Raw genomic sequence first — 17,785 nt, forward strand, 5'->3', positions numbered from 1 at the left:
TGCCCTTGGACCCAACACCTATGGAAGCAAAGGGAGGGGAAGAGGAATGAGTGGAAGGAGAAATTTAACTATCATACAGGTTCAACAACAGCCTTGTCCAGTCTGATAGGGAGCCCTGGAGCTACGGTGACCCCATTCAGGAGTTAGAATAAGTAAGGGCAGGGGAACTTGGTCCTTTTATCCTTGCAATGATCAGACTTGGATGTGGGTCATCCAGGAAGTAGTATGACCACAGGCAAGGTTGCTTTCGTCAACTAAGGCAGTCCTTTAAAAGAGGCCACCACTGAGATTCTAGCAGGTGCAGTAACAGACCTTTTGAAAGGGATCTGGCTGGTGAATCACAGGCCACGTGAAGATCCAGAAGCGAGTTGGTCCTGCAGGGGGCAATGAAAGAAATGCCTGAGTTAGGCAAGAGCCTGGTATGTTCAAGAAGCTGAATGAAGGGAAGTATGACCGGAAGTGAGCAAGCAGGGAGAACAGCAGATGAGTCTCTAAGATACGACAGGGTCAGGCTGTACAGGGGGTGGCAAGAATTTTGGAATTTACTCTGAAGGGAAAACTTTGGGGAATTATAAGAAGGAAAACTGTAAAACTGAATCGTGGGTTTTTAAGAAGTTCTTTCTGGCTGCTATTAGTAGAATTGACTGCAGTGGAACAAGAGTGGAAGCTGGCAGACCAATTGGGAAGCAATGGCAGTCAATTGTGTAAGAGATTATGCTGGCTTGGGCCACACTGGTAGCTGTGAAGGTAGTAAGAACTGGTCTGATTAAGGATTTGTTGAAGATAAAACCAAGAGGATTTCATGATGGACTGAAAGTAAGTTTAGGGAAAAGAGAACAGTCAAAGATGACCCTACATTTCTGGATACAGCAACTGGTAAAATGGAGTTACCTTTACAGAGTTTGAAAAAGACTGAGAGAGGGGCCTGGGCATGATGGCTCATGGCTCTAATCCCAGTCACTTGAGGCCAGTAAATTCCAGGCTGCAGTAAGCTATGATCACACCACTGCACTCCAGCCTGGACAACAGAGTAGACCCTGTTAAAAAAAAAAAAAAAAAAAAAAAAAGCAAGACAGAAAAGACAAGCCTGGGGGAGTAAAGCCTTTTGTGTTGGTAGGGGAATTTGAAATCACAAGAATGAATGAGATCACCGGGATGGGATAGAAAGAGAGGAGATAAAACAAAGCAAATGGAGAGCTGAACTCTAGGGAACTTGGATATTTAAATATCAGGAAGATTTTGTGGCCCCAGAGAATGAGAATGAGAATGAGAATGAGAATGAGAATGAGAATGAGAATGAGAATGAGAATGCATTCATCTAGGAGGAAAAGCCCAGAGAGTGTAGAGTCGCAGAATCCCAGGGAAGAAGGTATTACAAGGAGAAAGGAGAGATTTTCTGTGTCAAATCCTGCTGAGAGACTAAAATAAGAATTGCCCATTAAATTTGGCAGTAAAATGGTGAAGATTATAGCCTGATTTAGTTGGGTTGAGGAAAAAAATACTAGGTGATGAAGTGAAAGCAGTGAGTCTAGAAATAAGATTAAGGAAATTCCCTTCTATTTATAATTTACTAAGACTTTTTAAGAAATCTTAAATATTTAATTTTATTCCAACATATTTTTGTGCATCTTTTGAGAATGGTTTTTCTCTTTCATTCTGATCATGTTGGATTACATTTACATATTTTATGATGTTGAAACATTCTTGCATTATGGGAAAACTCCATTTAATTATGATGTATCATATAGATATATACATATATATGTGTGTGTTGAATTCAATTTGTTCTAATTTTACTTAGGCTATTCCCATCTATGTTTATAAATGAGATATGATTGTTCTGTGATTGTCTTTTCTTGTACTATCCTTTTCTCCTTTTACTTTCAAAGTTATATTAGCTTCATAAAATGAATGTGATAGCTTTTCTGCTTTTTAAGTTATTTTGAATAATTTGCATAAAGTAGATTTATCTGTTTAATTCCTATAAAACTATCTGAGCCCAGGGTCTCTGGAGGAGGGGCTTAGAGAAGATAAAGAGGATATTTTACCTATACATTCCTTTGCTTGAATGGCCACAGTTTTATTGCTGTTGGTTTGTTTTTGTGTTTTTTTTTTCCTTGAGACAATTTTGAGGATGTCATTTCTTTCCTATTTGCTCTCAGATCATTTCTCTGTCTTCCTGATGCAAACTAGATTTCCAAGATTCCCTAACCAATCAGCTAATTTGGGTCAATGGTAGGCTCTACTAGAAGACTAATGGGTGGGAGAAAGAGAGAAGCTAAGCTTGTTTTCCCTGTCTTCTCTCTGTCCCCAGCAGTGGCTGTCTCTTCTGGGGTTCAGGCTACCACTAGGCAACTTGGTCCCAGCTTGGTCCCCATGGTCCCAGCTCCCTCTAAGCCTCTGTCATAAACCCAGCTCCCCTGGTTCCTACACTCCAGTAATACCAGCTCCACCCTTGGTCTCTTCAGCTGTATGGGTGGTGACAACTTCCTGATGTCACTGACCTCAGCGTTTCCTCACCCTCCAGCTGTTTCAGTTTGAGGTTCTCCTTTTGTAGTGACTCTCCTGTATTGAATTCCTTTCACTGGACTACCTGGAGAGGCTGTGTTTTCCTGACTGGACCCTAGCTCATCCAGATGGTTTATATTTTTCTAAAAAAAAAATCACCTACTTCATTTGGGTTTTCAGGTTGATTGGCATACACAGGAAAACTAGCAATATTCAATTAGAACTTTTAGAATCTGTACCATAACCACAGTTATTTCCTCTTTTTCATTCCCAGTATTGTTTGTGTCTTCTCTCTCCTCCTCCTCAGTCTTGCTAAAAATCTGAAAAATATATCCTGCTTTAAAATTTGAGCTAAAAAATGGTGTGTGTGTATGTGTGGGGAAACACCATACTATGTATACTGCCTTAATATAAAATAGTTATCACTGGAAGGATGAAAAAAATAATAATATTTGCAGCTTCCGAGAAGGAATTGGGTGGCCAAGAAAAAGAAGTGGAAACAAAACTTTAAATCACATGCCAGTTCATATATTTTGAATTTTGAACCATGTGAATGATTTGCCTATTTAAAGAATTAAATTTAAAGTAGCTTAAAAGAACAGATCTCTTGAGCTCCTCAGTTGGAGGTTATAGTGAACTATGATCATGCCACTGCACTCTAGACTTGGCAACAGAGACCCTGTCTCCAAAAAAATTTATTTAAAATAAAAAACATTTAAAACCCAGATTTTGCTTTTGCTTGCCTTTCTCTTATTTCTTAGTTTTCTATTGTAGTAATTTCTGCTTTTACTTATTTCCTACCTTTCACTCTATCTATATTTACTCTATTCTTCTAGCTCATTTATTTCAGTTTTCTTACTTTAAAAAAAATTAATTTAAGGCTATAATTTATCTTTAAATACTACTTTAGCCATATCTTAATTTTTGACAGGTAGTAATTTCATAGTGTTTATTTCTTAATTTTTTATTATTTCCACTGTGATTTCCTATTTAATCATTAAATTATTTAAATGTATCTTTAGTTTTCCAAACATATGTGCTTTTTAACATTCTTTTTACTGTTGATTTCAAATTTAAATTTACCATGACAAGAAATTGTGGTCTATGAGGCAACCTTACTTTGAAATGCATAATGTAGTTTGGATGGTTCATTTTATACAAGTTCCATTAGTGCTTAAAATAAAAGTATATTTTCTGTTGGTTGCATATGGGATGTATGTGTGTATGCACACACATTAACTCAAACTTGACAATTTTATTTCTCAATACTTCTATTTTCATATATTTCTGATTAAGTTATTAGTTTTTAATACACGTGTATTAAAATAGCCCACTGTGTTTTGCCAAATTACCTTTATAATTGTCAGTCTTTTCTTTACTGACATCCAATATTGTTGGTTGCATAGCAATTCATGATTATTACATATTATTGGTGGATTGATACTATTTAGTGTCCCGTTTTTATCTTTATTAGAGCTTATATTTTATTTTTCTGATATTAATAAGTCTCTACCATCTTTGTGTGTGCACATGTTTTCATTTGCCTGCTTAATTTTGTTCCATTCTTTATTTTCAAATTTTTAGAATCTGTTATAGCTATATATCTTGAAAGAAGCACAGAATTTGACTTTTAAAAATACAATATAATGAATGGAAAAAATAAAATTGTCTCTATTTTCAAGCGAGGTGATTATATACTTAGAAAATCTCAAGGAATCTACAAATATTCTAGAACTCATAAGTGAGTTCAGTAAGGTGGTAGGACATAAGATCAGCATGCAAAAATCAATTACATTTGTATACACTAACAAGTGAAAACTGAAATTTAAAATGTAATATGATTTATAATTGTACCAAAGAAAATTAAATATTCAAGTATAAATCTAACAAAATATGTACAGAATCTGTATACTGAAAATTATGAGATGCTAGTGAAAGAAATCAAAGATGACCTGAATAAATAGAGAGACACACTGTATTTATGGATAATAAAGACATCAATTCTTCCAAATTGATATACAAGCTTAATGCAATTCCTATGAAAATATAGGTGAGATTTTTTTGTAGCCATAGTTAAGATTTTTCTAAAATTTATATGAAAAGGAAAAGAAACTTGAACAGCTAACAATTTTGAAAAAGAGGAATAAAGTGGGAGGAAACAGTCTACTTGATTTCAAGATTTATATAGCTACAGCAATCAAGACTGTGGGTATCAGTGGAGGGACAGACATATAGATCAATGGAACAGAATAAAGAACGCAGAAATGGGCCCACATGAATATGCTCAACTGATTTTTGACAAGGGTGCAAAAGCAATTCAGTGAAGGAAAGACAACTTTTCCAACAAATGGGCTGAACCAATTGGACATCCATAGGTTAAAAAAAAAGCCTCTACCTAAATCTCACACCTTATAAAAGATTAACTCAAAATGTATCACAGGCTTAAATGTAAAATGTAAAACTATAAAACTTTTAGAAAAAACATAAAAGAAAATTTGGGGGACCTAGAGCTAGACAGAGTTCTTAAACTTGACACCAAAAGTGTGATCCATACAAAGAAATGCCAATAAACTGGACTTCATCAATATTAAAAACCTTTGTTCTAGGAATGACTCTCTTAACAGGATGAAAAGACAAATTACAAATTGGAAGAAAATATTTGCAAAGCACATATCTGACAAATAACTTGTATCTAGAACATACAAAGAATTCTCAAAGCACAACAGTAAATAAATGAACAATCAAATTAGAAGGTGTGCAAAAGTCACGAACAGACACTTCGCCAAAGAGGACATACATTTGGAAAATAAGCACATAAAAAGATGTTCAACATCATCAGCCACCAGGGAAATGCAAATTAAAACCACAATGAGATACCACTACACATTTATCAGAATGGCTAAAATAGAAATTATTGACTACACCAAATGGTGGCCCAAATGCAGAGAAACTGAATCCCTCATGCATCACTGGTAGGAATGTTAATGATACAGCCACCGTGGAAAATAGTTTGTCAGTTTATTGTAGAACGAAACATGTACTTACCATACGATCCAGCAATTGCACTACTAGGCATTTATCGCAGAGAAATGAAAACTTATGTTCAAGCAGAAACTTGTATGTGAATGTTCATAGCCGCTTTAGTCGTAATAGCTCCAAACTGGAAACTATCCAGTTGTCCTTCAGTGGCTGAATGGATAAAAAAACTGTGGTACATCCACACCAAGGAGGAGCACTCAGCAATAAAAAGGAATGAAACTTTAATAAATGCAACTTGGATGAAACTCAAGAGAATAATGCTGAGTAGGAAAAAAAAGTTACATACTGTATGATTCTATTTATATAGCACTCTTTTAATAGTAAAATTATGAGAGAGAGAGGGGGAAAGTGAGACAGAGAGAGAAAAATTAGTATTTGCCAGGGTTTAGGGATGGGTGGGAGAGGGGTTGGGCATGGCTTTAAAGTAGGAGCAGGAGAGGCCTTATGTAAGGTATCAAGTATCAGTTCCATTCCCTGTCGTGACTGTAGTGGTAGATACATGAAGTTCTCAATGTGCAGGCAATTTGTTCAGGAATCTTTTGCACTGTGCGACCAAAAAGAGCAAGATATCAACAACCTGAAAACTCTTCGAGAATGTTGTTACAACTGAAAACCACAGTTTCCACAAAAGATGCAGAAACTTGTGTTCTTGGAATTCATCGTGACGTGAAATCTACAATATTGATTATCATAGAGAATTACATGTTAACTCCATATTAAGTACAAAGACAATAAAAATCATTCCTCTGGCTTGGTATGTTAAATACTGGATACCATCTGTGTAATACATTAAAAAAAAATCATACCACTCTTAAAAAGTATGTAAACATTTGGCTTTTAATTAGCTACATTTCCTATAATGGTGATTAGAAAATGATTCTGAAAAGCAATCCATCTAAAAAAATGTTAAGATTGCTAACTGTTTTCCTTTTGACATACTCTGGAATACAATTAGGAAAAAACATAGTTCTGAAAGAACTGTTCTCTAATTAAAGAAGGAGTTTCAAAAGGGTTCTTACTTCTTAAGTTCTTTCTGGAATATCAGTTTGATAAATATCCTTTTGTTTGGGTTTTAATGTCCCTTATCATTATAGTTATACAGACACAAGTCTTAATTTTTAAATATAACTTTTAAAATCAGAAGTGTAAGATACAACTCTTGAATGTTCTCTGCATATTATTGGTTAACATGATACTAACATGCAGGAGGCAGATATAAAAATTGGGTAATAAAATTTCTTGGTTACTTTAAAAAATATAGTAGATTAGTAAGTTCCTTTAATAAGTAAATTTTATTTCACAATTATTTATTATGATTAGTGGTATATTTAAATATATTTCTACTGTCTATTTTTTCTTTTTCCCACCTTTTTCCTTTTTGTAATTTTTTTTTCATTTTCTAGCTTTCTGCTGAATTCGTAAATGTTTAACTCTTAAATTTTAAACCTATGTAACTGTAAATTTTTATAAAAAGTTAAATGTTATCCTTTATTGCCATATTCTCCTAAACACACTGAGAATCTCAGCATGAGTCATTTATAGAACGACTCCTGGTCTTATCATTATAATATAGAGTTTTAGCTTTTCCTCTTTTTTAGTATGAAAAGTTAATTATTATAGTCAATGACCAATTAAAATATATCCACATATTTTATTAACTTCTTTGCTGACTATTGTTTCTTTCATCCAATATCTTTCCAGCCTGCCTGGTTGAAATCCTGGCTCTTATTAGCTGTGAGCTCTTAATCTTTCTGTACCTCAGTTTCTTTAGTGTAAAATGGGTTGAGATGTGTCTGCCTCATAGTGTTGTTGTGTTCACTATTATTATTATCATTAGGCTCTTTCCTTTACACTCAGGTTAATCCTTTACTGAGTTTGTGAGGGTGAAATGTCTTTAATTTGCCTCTCTCATCAGTGATGCGTTAATTTCTATGATAATATAGCTAGCTTGAAAAATATTTTCTTTTGGCTGTTTGAATAATTATTCCATCAATGCTAATGAGAAGTCTGCTGCCAGCCCAGTTGTCATTCTTTTGAAGGTAACCTGTCGTTTCTCTCTAGTAACTTTTAGGATTCTATTTGCCCTTGATGTTTTATAGCTTTCCTGCAATATGGATTCATTATTGTTATTTTTTGCTTGGAATTTGTTGTGGACTTTTAGTCTGAGGATATATTTTTTTAATTCTCAAAAACTCTCAGCCATTATCTTTTAAATGTTTTTCTTCTACCTTTTACCTTCATCTGTTTTTCCCCTGAAACTCCTATAGATTTACTTCAGAGCCTCTCAGTCTATTATTCATGACTCTTAACTTCTCTTTCATAATTTTTGTGTCCTTGAACGGCATTCTATGTTAATTACTCATTACTATTTTCCAATTCTTTCTTTGACTGACTCTAGTCTAGACTTTAACCCATCTATTGAGATTTTTTTTATTTCAAACAAGACATTTTTTTAATTTCCAAAGTTTCTGATCATTTCTTTTTCATAACTTCTTGTTCTCAAGAATGTTCATGTTTAGTTGGTTTCTATAAATAATTACTCAATTGCGTAAACATCCATATTCATGCTTTGAGGTAAGGAAAATTCAGGACTTTGACTAAATTTTCAAGAGAGTAATGCTTTAAATTCATCCTATTTTATTTATAGTATTCATATACTGAGTACCTGTTTTATATAAAAATCACTGCTGTGATACGGATTCTTAAAATGTCTTATCTTCTGTGTAGCTTCCTATTTTATCACACTCAGAGAATCAACTATCTACATCAGACATACTCACACTGCACTCCCATCCAAGATGAAAGGTAACAGGCATGGAAAAAACAGTAGCTTAGGCTGGGTGCGGTGGCTCACGCCTGTAATCCTAGCACTCTGGGAGGCCAACGCAGGAAGAGAAGATTGTTTGAGGTCAGGAATTTGAGATGACCAGTCTGAGCAAGAGCATGACCTCATCTCTACGAAAAATATAAAAACCAGCCAGGCATGGTGGTGCATGCCTGTGGTCTCAGCTACTCCGGAGGCTGAGGCAGGAGGATTGCTTAAGCCCAGGAGTTTGAGGTTGCTGTGAGCTATGATGACACCACTGCACTCTAGCCTGGGTGGCAGGGTGAGACTCTGTCTCCCCCCACCCCCATGCACACGTGTGCACACACACACCAAAAAGAACAGTAACTTATTTTACTTATTCCTTATTTCTTCCTGGGCAGGGCTATGGGCCCAGGTTAATTTGCATGGCTCATAGAGGACAGTCATTAGGAGCTTCGTGGATTCAGACTACAACTGGTTTAGCCACAATTCTGGCAATCCTGTCTCCATCTTCCCTTCAGAGGGCACCTCAGACTCATTCTTCAATGCAAAGGATCCCAATTTGCAGGGTCAGAAAGAATGTTAGGAAACATTTTCCTCACCAAGAAAACTTTGGCACCAAAGCACATACTTGTAGACCCCTTCAATCTGGAAAATACAACTCTTTGTCCTGGATTAGCTCCTTTGTTTCCCAAGGGTGAAATCCTTTAAACTAGAACATTTTATTAATTCTGTGTCACTGGGAGCTCAGGCTCAAAGTGTCCCTTTAATCTCAAAGGATCCCTAAGTCCTCAAAAAGTTATGATAACTCCTCATCTGAAGACCAGCCTTCTCTGAAGCGTTGGTCTGGACTGAATCTCAAATCTGACATTGATTCTAACTGCCATGAGGTTGGTTAGAGTCACTCAACAACCAGCAAGGAAGATCTCAGGTTTCAACTTTTTGTAAATGGTACTGGATATATTAGCATTTGCATTTTAATAGGTCTTTAATATGCAATATTGTTCAAATACTTTTCAAGGAGATGAATTGGCTATTATATATCTTTATGCTTTTGATTTTTCTTTTGAAGTATATATTTATGTTACTACTTCAACGCTTGTTGCTATCTTGTTGTAGGGGTCTGTAACAGTGTTTCCAACTTAAAATGTGAGCGCCCCTGTGCTTCCCTCTTCCTGGATGGGTCCCTGCTTCCTCAAATTCACTTCCACATAGCAAACGGGATAAATTTCTTGCTGATTAGCTTTATTCAGGAGAAATAAAAGAGTTAGGAGCAAGAAGATGATTATAGACATTAACCTTCTGCTGTAGACAGTTAAGATAACAAAACACCAATAAAGTCAAAATCAAACAGTTGATTAGTATTAGACCTAGGATTCGAACTTATGTCTTCTAACTCCTGGTCTAATGTTCATTAAAGCAGAAAGGGCCTCTGAATAAACATGAATATTTGCTCCATTCAGAACCCACCTGAGATATCCCTATACTTTGTAATGAGTCTATTAGTAGTATAAAAATCGTTGTTTCTGACATGTTATAAACAAAATCAACATTCTCATGGACCCATTATGAGGTACTTAAGAACTTTGTTTGGAGGGTTTGAAAGGCAGAGGAAGATAGCCAAAAGAGCTGTCTACACATGGGCAGCTTTCCCAGATAGCCCCAGAAGGAGGAATAAACAAATTAATGAATCAGAGTTCTTTTAATAGTTCTATTATGATGTCTAATTGTGAGTATAAGACCCTATGACTTCATCGCAAGGTTTGGCACTCCAGTTGAAAATGTTGACTAAACTTGCATTCTTTCAAGACACTAACATTTGAGCAAGCTCTTGACACTGAACGGAAGAGAAACTTAACAAAATTCTAAATTTGACATTATGTACAAAATCATAGTCAATATCACAAAGATTTGATAAGCTCAACCTCATCATCATAGATAGTTGACTTACGAATCCTTACTACCTTTCCTGTGCATTAGGCAAGCTCATTTAACCCTCCAAATAGACTGGTGTGGTAGATCTTATAATCAATATTGCCTCCATTTTATAAACAAAGAAACAGATTTGGAGAAGTTATGTAACTTGCCTGACGTCATGCAGCCTGTAACAGCAGGGCTGTGATCTGAGCCCAAGTCGCTTTGATTGTGGAACTTAGATCCAAGTCACTACCATACATAAGCTCCATTTCATTACAGGTGAGGATGGGCATTCATGAGAGAGGAAATATCTATACCCCTGGTGCCTAGAACTGTGCCTGACACCTGAGGGTGCTTAATAAATATTTGTTGGGTACACAAATGAATAAATCCACAGGGCAAATAGGCCTGCATCTTCGAATGAACTTGTAAAGCTCCTACCACATTTATAAGGTATGCAAGACCCAGGAAAGCTTTCCAGACAAGTCTTTGCTGTTACCTTGTTAGTCTCAACTAAATTGCTTCAAAGGTCACAATGTGCACGACACAGGAGTCCGCTGAGCTTTTCTGCTGTATGTTTACTCTCTGCTGTGCTCTTGGGTTGTAAACCGGTAGAGATCCTCTATAGTGGGAAATATTTTTAACCCTGACACATAAATTTAGGGCATAAGTCTTTTCAATTCTTGCTGTTCTTCATCTCTTAATGAATTTGCAAGAAAGTCGATTCTAATTGGGAGACCTAGACCTATGCGTGATCTCTGGAGTCAGCCTGAGCTGGAAGCTAGGTTCCAACCCTAGTCAGCTGCAAGACATCAGTAAAGTTATCTCTGCCTCAGTTTCCTCATTCAGAAAATGCTGTGTGCCCCTGAGGTGGTTGTGAGAACCAAATGAGTTAATTTATGTAAAATGATTGGTATAATGCCCAATAAATAGTATATGACCAATAATAGATATTAAGTATTACCACATCAAAAGTATCTTGTTTTCTTCAATGTATGGAAAGAAACTTAATTCATTTGTGAGCAAATAGTTTTTGTTTTTATTTTTTTAGCAAATAGTTATTGAGTGTCTTCTGTATATCAGCCTCTGCTTCATGTGCAGGAAATAGAGAAACAAGGCAATTGCCTGCTTTCATCGGCTTATATTCTCCAAGGGGACTCAAAAGATAAATAAAATAAGATGGACTTATGCCTGGTGGTGAAAAGTGACCTAAAAAAGGAAGGGTAAAAGGATGTAGGGAGATGGTGGCAGGGATGGTCTCTGAGGGACATCTCTGAAGGGAATGAGGCATAGATCCTGCAGACATGCAGGAATGGAGTACTTCAACAGAAGGAGGTCTTGGAATATTTAAAAAAAATAGGCAAGAGGACTAGGAAGCAGAGTGAAGGAGGAATTGTATGAGATGGAGCCAGGAGGGTGCAGGAGACAGCCAGATCCTGCAGGGCCTGTAGGTGAGGACTTTGGATTTTTACCCCAGATGAGATGGAAACTACTAGCAGATTTTGAGCAGAGGACGGACATGATCTGAGATGTTTGAGAAGGATCTCTGAGGCTGCTGTGCTGAAACATTGGCTGTGAAGGGGCCAGGTGGTAGTAGGGAGACAAATTAGCACACATTGCTTTGGTCCAAGTGGGAGATGATGCAGGTTTAGGCCATGACAGTAGCTGGAGACAAGATAAGTAGTAGTCAGAGTCTGGATAGATTTTAAAGGTAGGGCTGATGTAATTTGCTTTGGGTTGGATCTTACGTGTGAGTGAGAGACAGAGAAGAGTCAAAGATGATCCCAAGGTTTTTATACCAAGGCACTGGTAGACTGTTGTCACTGGAAAAAGAGGATGTATTCGTCAGGGTTCTCCAGAGAAACAGAACAAACAGGATAAATATTTATGGAGAGAGAAGGAGAGGAGGGAGGGAGGACGGGGGGGAGGGTATAGGGGAGGGGAAAGAGAGAGAGAGAGAGAGAGAGAGAGAGAGAGAGAGAGAGAGAGAGAGAGAGAGAGAGAGAGAGATTGGCCAAGTGATCAGGGAGGCTGTAATTCCCAAGATCTTCAAGATGAGTTGGCAAGCTGGAGACCCAGGAGAGCCAATGGCATAGTTTCAGTCCTAAGGCTGGCAGGCTTATGACCCAGGAAGAGCCTATTTCAGTTCAAGCCCAGAGGCAGGAAAAAAAATGGTCCCAGTTCAAAGGCAGTCAGGCAGGACAAATTCCCTTGTACTCGGGGAGGGTCAGCCTTTTGTTCTTTGCAAGCCTTCAACTGATTGGGTGGTGCCCACTTATATTAGAGAGGGCAACTTGATTTATGTACTCTATTATTATCAATTTAAATATTGATCTCATCCAAAAACACCCTCACAGAAACACCTGGAACAGTGTTTGACCAAATAGCTGGGCAGCCCATGGCCCAGTCACATTGACACATGCAATTAACCATCATAGAGGAGGAGTGGATTTGGAGAGGCTATTCAGAGTTTTGCTCTGGACATGTTAAGTTGGTTCTGTTCATTAGACCTCACAGGAGAGATGTGGTTAAGCAATTGGGTATAGAGAACAGTGTCTTGAAGATACAGTATTTTTCTTTCCCTTGTACCTTCCATAGGTAATACTGATTTGGAACTCCTTCTATTAACATTGACTTTAATCAACGCTGCCTTAGTTATTAAGGGTAAATTGCAAATTTACTGACGCTTAGTTAGCTATATCACACAACTTAGTCCTTAAGACATTATGGCTTCTCACTTTTCTGAACTTTCACCTGTGTTGTTCCATTGTTCTAGATGCCCTCTCCTCATCTGTCCCCACTGGAAAATACCTTTTCAGGTTCAGATGGCATCGCCTCCTCCTTGAATCTTTTCCTAAATCATTTAGGCAAACTTCAGACTACAGACATTTCCATTCTTCTCTTTCTGCAGAGTCTCCCTCCTTATCTTTCTTCTCTCTCTCTCTTTCTCTTTCTAGAAAATAGAAAGTTTTCATTTTCTCTCTTTATTATATGAGGTATGTCCAGAAAGTATCCAACCATGTAACCATTCTCATTCTATTAACAAATGGCTGGATACTTTCCAGACAGATCTCATATATACATATAGAATTAAAGCAATTCAGAAAAGAATAAGGTGATAAAAATCCCAGAGTAATGATGTTTAACTAGATTTCTAGAGTTTGCTAAATCCACATACACAAATTTTAAACTTAATTTTAATAAATTTAAATTTTAAACACTAGTTTTAAATTTATTTAAAAAATTATTTAAAAAATATTTAATTGACAAATGAAAATTGAATATATTTAGGGAGTTCAACCTGATGTTTAAATATATGTATACATTATGGAATGGCTAAATCAAGCTAATTAACATATGCATTACCTCACATGCTTATTATTTTTTTGTGATAAGAACACTTAAAATCTATTCTCACAAGAGCTAGGCACCATGGCTCACATGGTTAGTCCTAGCTACTCAGGAGGCTGAGGGAAGATCCCTTGAGTCCAGGAGTTCAAATCTAGCCTGGGCAACATAGTGAAAGCCTGTCTCTAAAAACAAACAAAAACTACTCTCATAGCAATTTGCAAATATATAATACATTGTTGTTACCTATAGTCACCCTGTTAGACAATAGAATTATTGAAATTATTCCCTCTCCTGTTAACTGAAATTTTGTATCCTTTGACTAACATCTCCCCTCATACTCTAGCCACTGGCAATTACCATTTTGCTCTCTGTTTCTATTAGTTTGATTGTTTCAGGTTCCATGCACAAAGAAGATCATGTGGTATTTGTCTTTCTGTACCTGGCTTATTTCGATTAATGTAATAGCTTCCAGTTTCATCCATGTTGTCGCAAATGACAGGATTTCCTTAGTTTTTAAGGCTGAATAGTATTTGGCTGTGTATATACTGTATACTACATTTTATTTATTCACCCATTGATGGACACTTAAGTTGATCCCATGTCTTGTCTATTGTGAATAATGCTGCGGTGAACCCGGGAGTGCAAACATGTCTTTGACAAACCGATTTCATTTCCTCTGAATATGTACTTACTAGTGGGATTGCTGGTACATATATGGTAGTTCTATCTTTACATTTTTGAGCAACCTGTACATTGTTTTCAGTAATGTCTCTTTTCTGGTAGTTCCAGCGAAATTCCCAGAGAGAGCTTTAACTGGACCAGCCCGAGTCACATGTTCATCTCTGGATCAATCGCTATGGGCAAGTCAAACATGGCCTAGGTGACCAGCACACCTCTGGGGCCACGGGATGCCCAACCTCCCTGGCCCTCTGAAATCCTTATGGGCTGAGAATGCAGGTAAGATAGTTTTAAAAAGGTATAAAGCTATTCTGTTACCAGGAGACATGGGCAGGGTTATTGAGAAACAACAATAACTTAGAGCAGATTAACATAGTTTTTTTCTTTTAGAAAAACATTAATGCTTTTGTGAGGGAAGAAAGTTTTTAATGACTACAAATCTGTATAACGTCTACCTGTAAGAAGATGCCCATGGTTTTGGAGCCTCATTTTAACCAACATATGTCACACTGTTTCTACACTAAGGTGGGGAAGACCCCCACCCCTTGCCAATAGGACTTTGCCTTTTTGCAGCATCTGTCAGTTACTCATCCACAGACAGTAAGCAGAGTTGGCTCAATGAAACTCCACCTTCCTGGGCAGCCATGACTTCATCCTTGTCCCAGGTCTGTTTCTCATGGTAGTTGGGGCATTAACAGACTTTTTACTTTTTCCATGCTGAAGATTTTCTTTAGCAGACAATTGCAGCAGGGGAGGCAGAAGAAATAAACAACTTGAGCCCAAAGCTGAGACCTTTGCTTTGAATTTCATAGGAGCTAATAATGTCCTACTCCTAAACTTATCATATCTCACACTAGATTATTTTCTGGCCTCACCGAAAGCCAACAAGTAACCACAGGCATGACTGGACTAAAGCATGTGTATGTCCCAGATAGGTTAACCATTTATTTGGTGGCCCTTGACATCACTTTGTTTGGCATCTGCTCAGTGGAGAAAGCAAAGGTCATTAGGTCACCCGTAGCTCTCTCTCCTCCACATTCTCAAACTTGCACATCCCAGCCAGTAAGGCAGAAAGCCTGTGATATCAGGACACATTCTTTCTAGTAGGCAGTTTATTAACCTCCTACTCTGCTTGGCTCTAGAGGACAGATCATCCTGGTGTTTCTTCTGAGCATGTCCGGCCCCTGGGCCCACCCCGTGCAGCTGTAGTGAACCGTTCTCTCCATCTTACCACGCACTTCACTGGGTCATCCTTAAACCCGTGCAGCTCAGATGAATGAAGAGACATTTGAGGACCTGACATTAAACAAGTGGATAATTAAGCGTTAGAGCCAACGTTAACCAATCTGGAGCCAACGTGAACCAGGGTTTGGTGACAGCAAGAAGAGAAGAATGGCGTGGTCCTCCGTGTGTGGTGGAGGGTGGGGGTTGAGCCGAGGAGGGAGCAAAAAGATGCAGCACAGAACCATTTCCAAACTCTTTTTAGCTGTGGAACCCTTTACTCAAAGGACATCTTACTCTGTTGGAAAAAGAAGGCCGTCGAGTTGAAGAGGGGCCAAGACACAGCCCGTTCCCCTCTCGCCCATATAGCAGCCCCTGGGCCCCTCTGAGGGAATTCTTAGGACTCAACGTGGCTTAAAAACCGCTGACGGAGGCTGTCTAGAGCACAAGGGAAAAACGCAGTTTGTTCAGAGACAAACTGATGTTGCCTAGGCTTTGTTCCAATGTTAAAAAGGGAGAGCACAGCTAAGGAACAGACACTATCAAACCATTAAACGGATACCTCTGGGCGATTTTTCATCAGACAATGAGAGTGATGCTTTGTGTTATTAAACTATTGTTATCTAATGAATTTTTACCTTTTGAATGATATGCATTGGATGGTAAACCCTTTTCTAATATTGAGTATAATTCTAACTAAGTTTAGGTTAATTTTTTAAAAAATCCCCTTTTTACTAGTTTTGTACTAACTGTGACAAATCTTTTCTTATTCTCCCTTAATCTCTGGTCGGTCAAGAGCAGACTATACCTCCCTTCTGCTAGCCTGTTGTATTATTTACATTTCCCTCTCACCACTACATTATTAAGCTCCCTTAGGGAGGAAAGTGTTTCAAGTATGCATCCTTTGCACCTGGCACAAGACCTGTCAATAGTCAATAAATATTTGCTGAATAAATGACACAAGCAGAGAGAGAATGGCTGTGGGGTCCCTACTGCAACAGCAACACAAAGGGAGAATTCTGACAGTGTGGAGGTGCATGCCACAGAAGCTTTGGGCCTAATCTCAAAGCAAGCTATGTAAAGAAGCCTTGATTTTCTCATCTATAAAATGGGAATAATAATATAATGGAGTTATATCTTTCTCAGGCATGTAGTTGTAATTACCTTCAAACCCTTTATGTCTTTCTTAGCTTGAACTGCTATAACAGAAATACCATACACACTGGGTGGATTAAAGAACAGCAAATTACTTCTCATATTTCTGAATGCCAGGAAGTCCAAGATCAATTCGTGGGCCCATTCTGTTCCTGGTGAGGGCCCTCTTGCTGGTTTACAGGTGGATGCTTTCTTGGTGTATCTTCACAGGGCAGAAAGAGAGAGGGAGAAAGAGAGAGAGAAGCAAGCTCTCTCATGCCTCTTCTTATAAGGGCACTAATCCCATTATGAGGGCTCCACCCTCATAACCCAATTACCTCCCTAAATCCCACATCCCAATACCATCATATTGGGCATCAGGGTTTCAGCATATGGGATTGGGGGACACAAACTTAGTCCATGGCATCTGCATCATCCATGATGTAAAGTACAATACACATGGTTTGGTGCATTCCTCAACTGCCTCTCAGCAACTCCAAAATCTATAGTCCCCTTCCATCCATTGTTTATTCTGAGTACATATGAAGTAGATGGACCCACAGAATATATGTATATATTAAATATTAATTAAATATATTAAAAATATGTTATATATATTTTTAAACCTGAGGGCATAGTTGAATTCATATATGTTAAAAGCACAGTTGGAGCACCTAAGTGGACACATAGGTACTACAGTAATAGGGTATTGGGGGAGGGGGGTGGGTATATACATACATAATGAGTGAGATGTGCACCATCTGGGGGATGGTCATGCTGGAAACTCAGACTTGTGGGGGGGGGATAGGGCATTTATTGAAACCTTAAAATCTGTACCCCCATAATATGCCGAAATAAAAAAAAAAGCACAGTTGGATCAATGCTAGTTTATACACCTCCTAGGATTGCTGGAATTATTAAATTGGTTAATATACAGAAAATGCCTTGGCCAGTAGCTGACACCTGGCTATGGTGCACAAGAAATGTTAGCCCCTTCCCACTCCTGACAGATGGCAGAGAGCAGTGATGGGGTCCCTAGGAAACTGGATCACTCCACTTCTCTTCCACCCTTGCACCTCTTCAAGTCAAGTTAGAGAATACCCCCAATGCTGAGAAACAGCATTTGAAAAA

The 17,785-nt window shown here is 37.8% G+C and overlaps 1 long non-coding RNA gene across 1 annotated transcript; it reads left to right on the forward strand.

Annotated features, from left to right (window-relative positions):
* The first annotated feature begins 237 nt into the window (after positions 1–237).
* On the forward strand, positions 238–16,144 carry LOC142876359 (uncharacterized). Its single transcript, XR_012923247.1, has 3 exons — positions 238–816; positions 14,405–14,578; positions 15,442–16,144. It is a non-coding gene; the product is annotated as an uncharacterized LOC142876359 (long non-coding RNA).
* Positions 16,145–17,785: the final 1,641 nt, after the last annotated feature.

The sequence above is a fragment of the Microcebus murinus genome, chromosome 15, assembly GCF_040939455.1.
Source record: "Microcebus murinus isolate Inina chromosome 15, M.murinus_Inina_mat1.0, whole genome shotgun sequence".
Lineage (NCBI taxonomy): Eukaryota > Metazoa > Chordata > Mammalia > Primates > Cheirogaleidae > Microcebus > Microcebus murinus.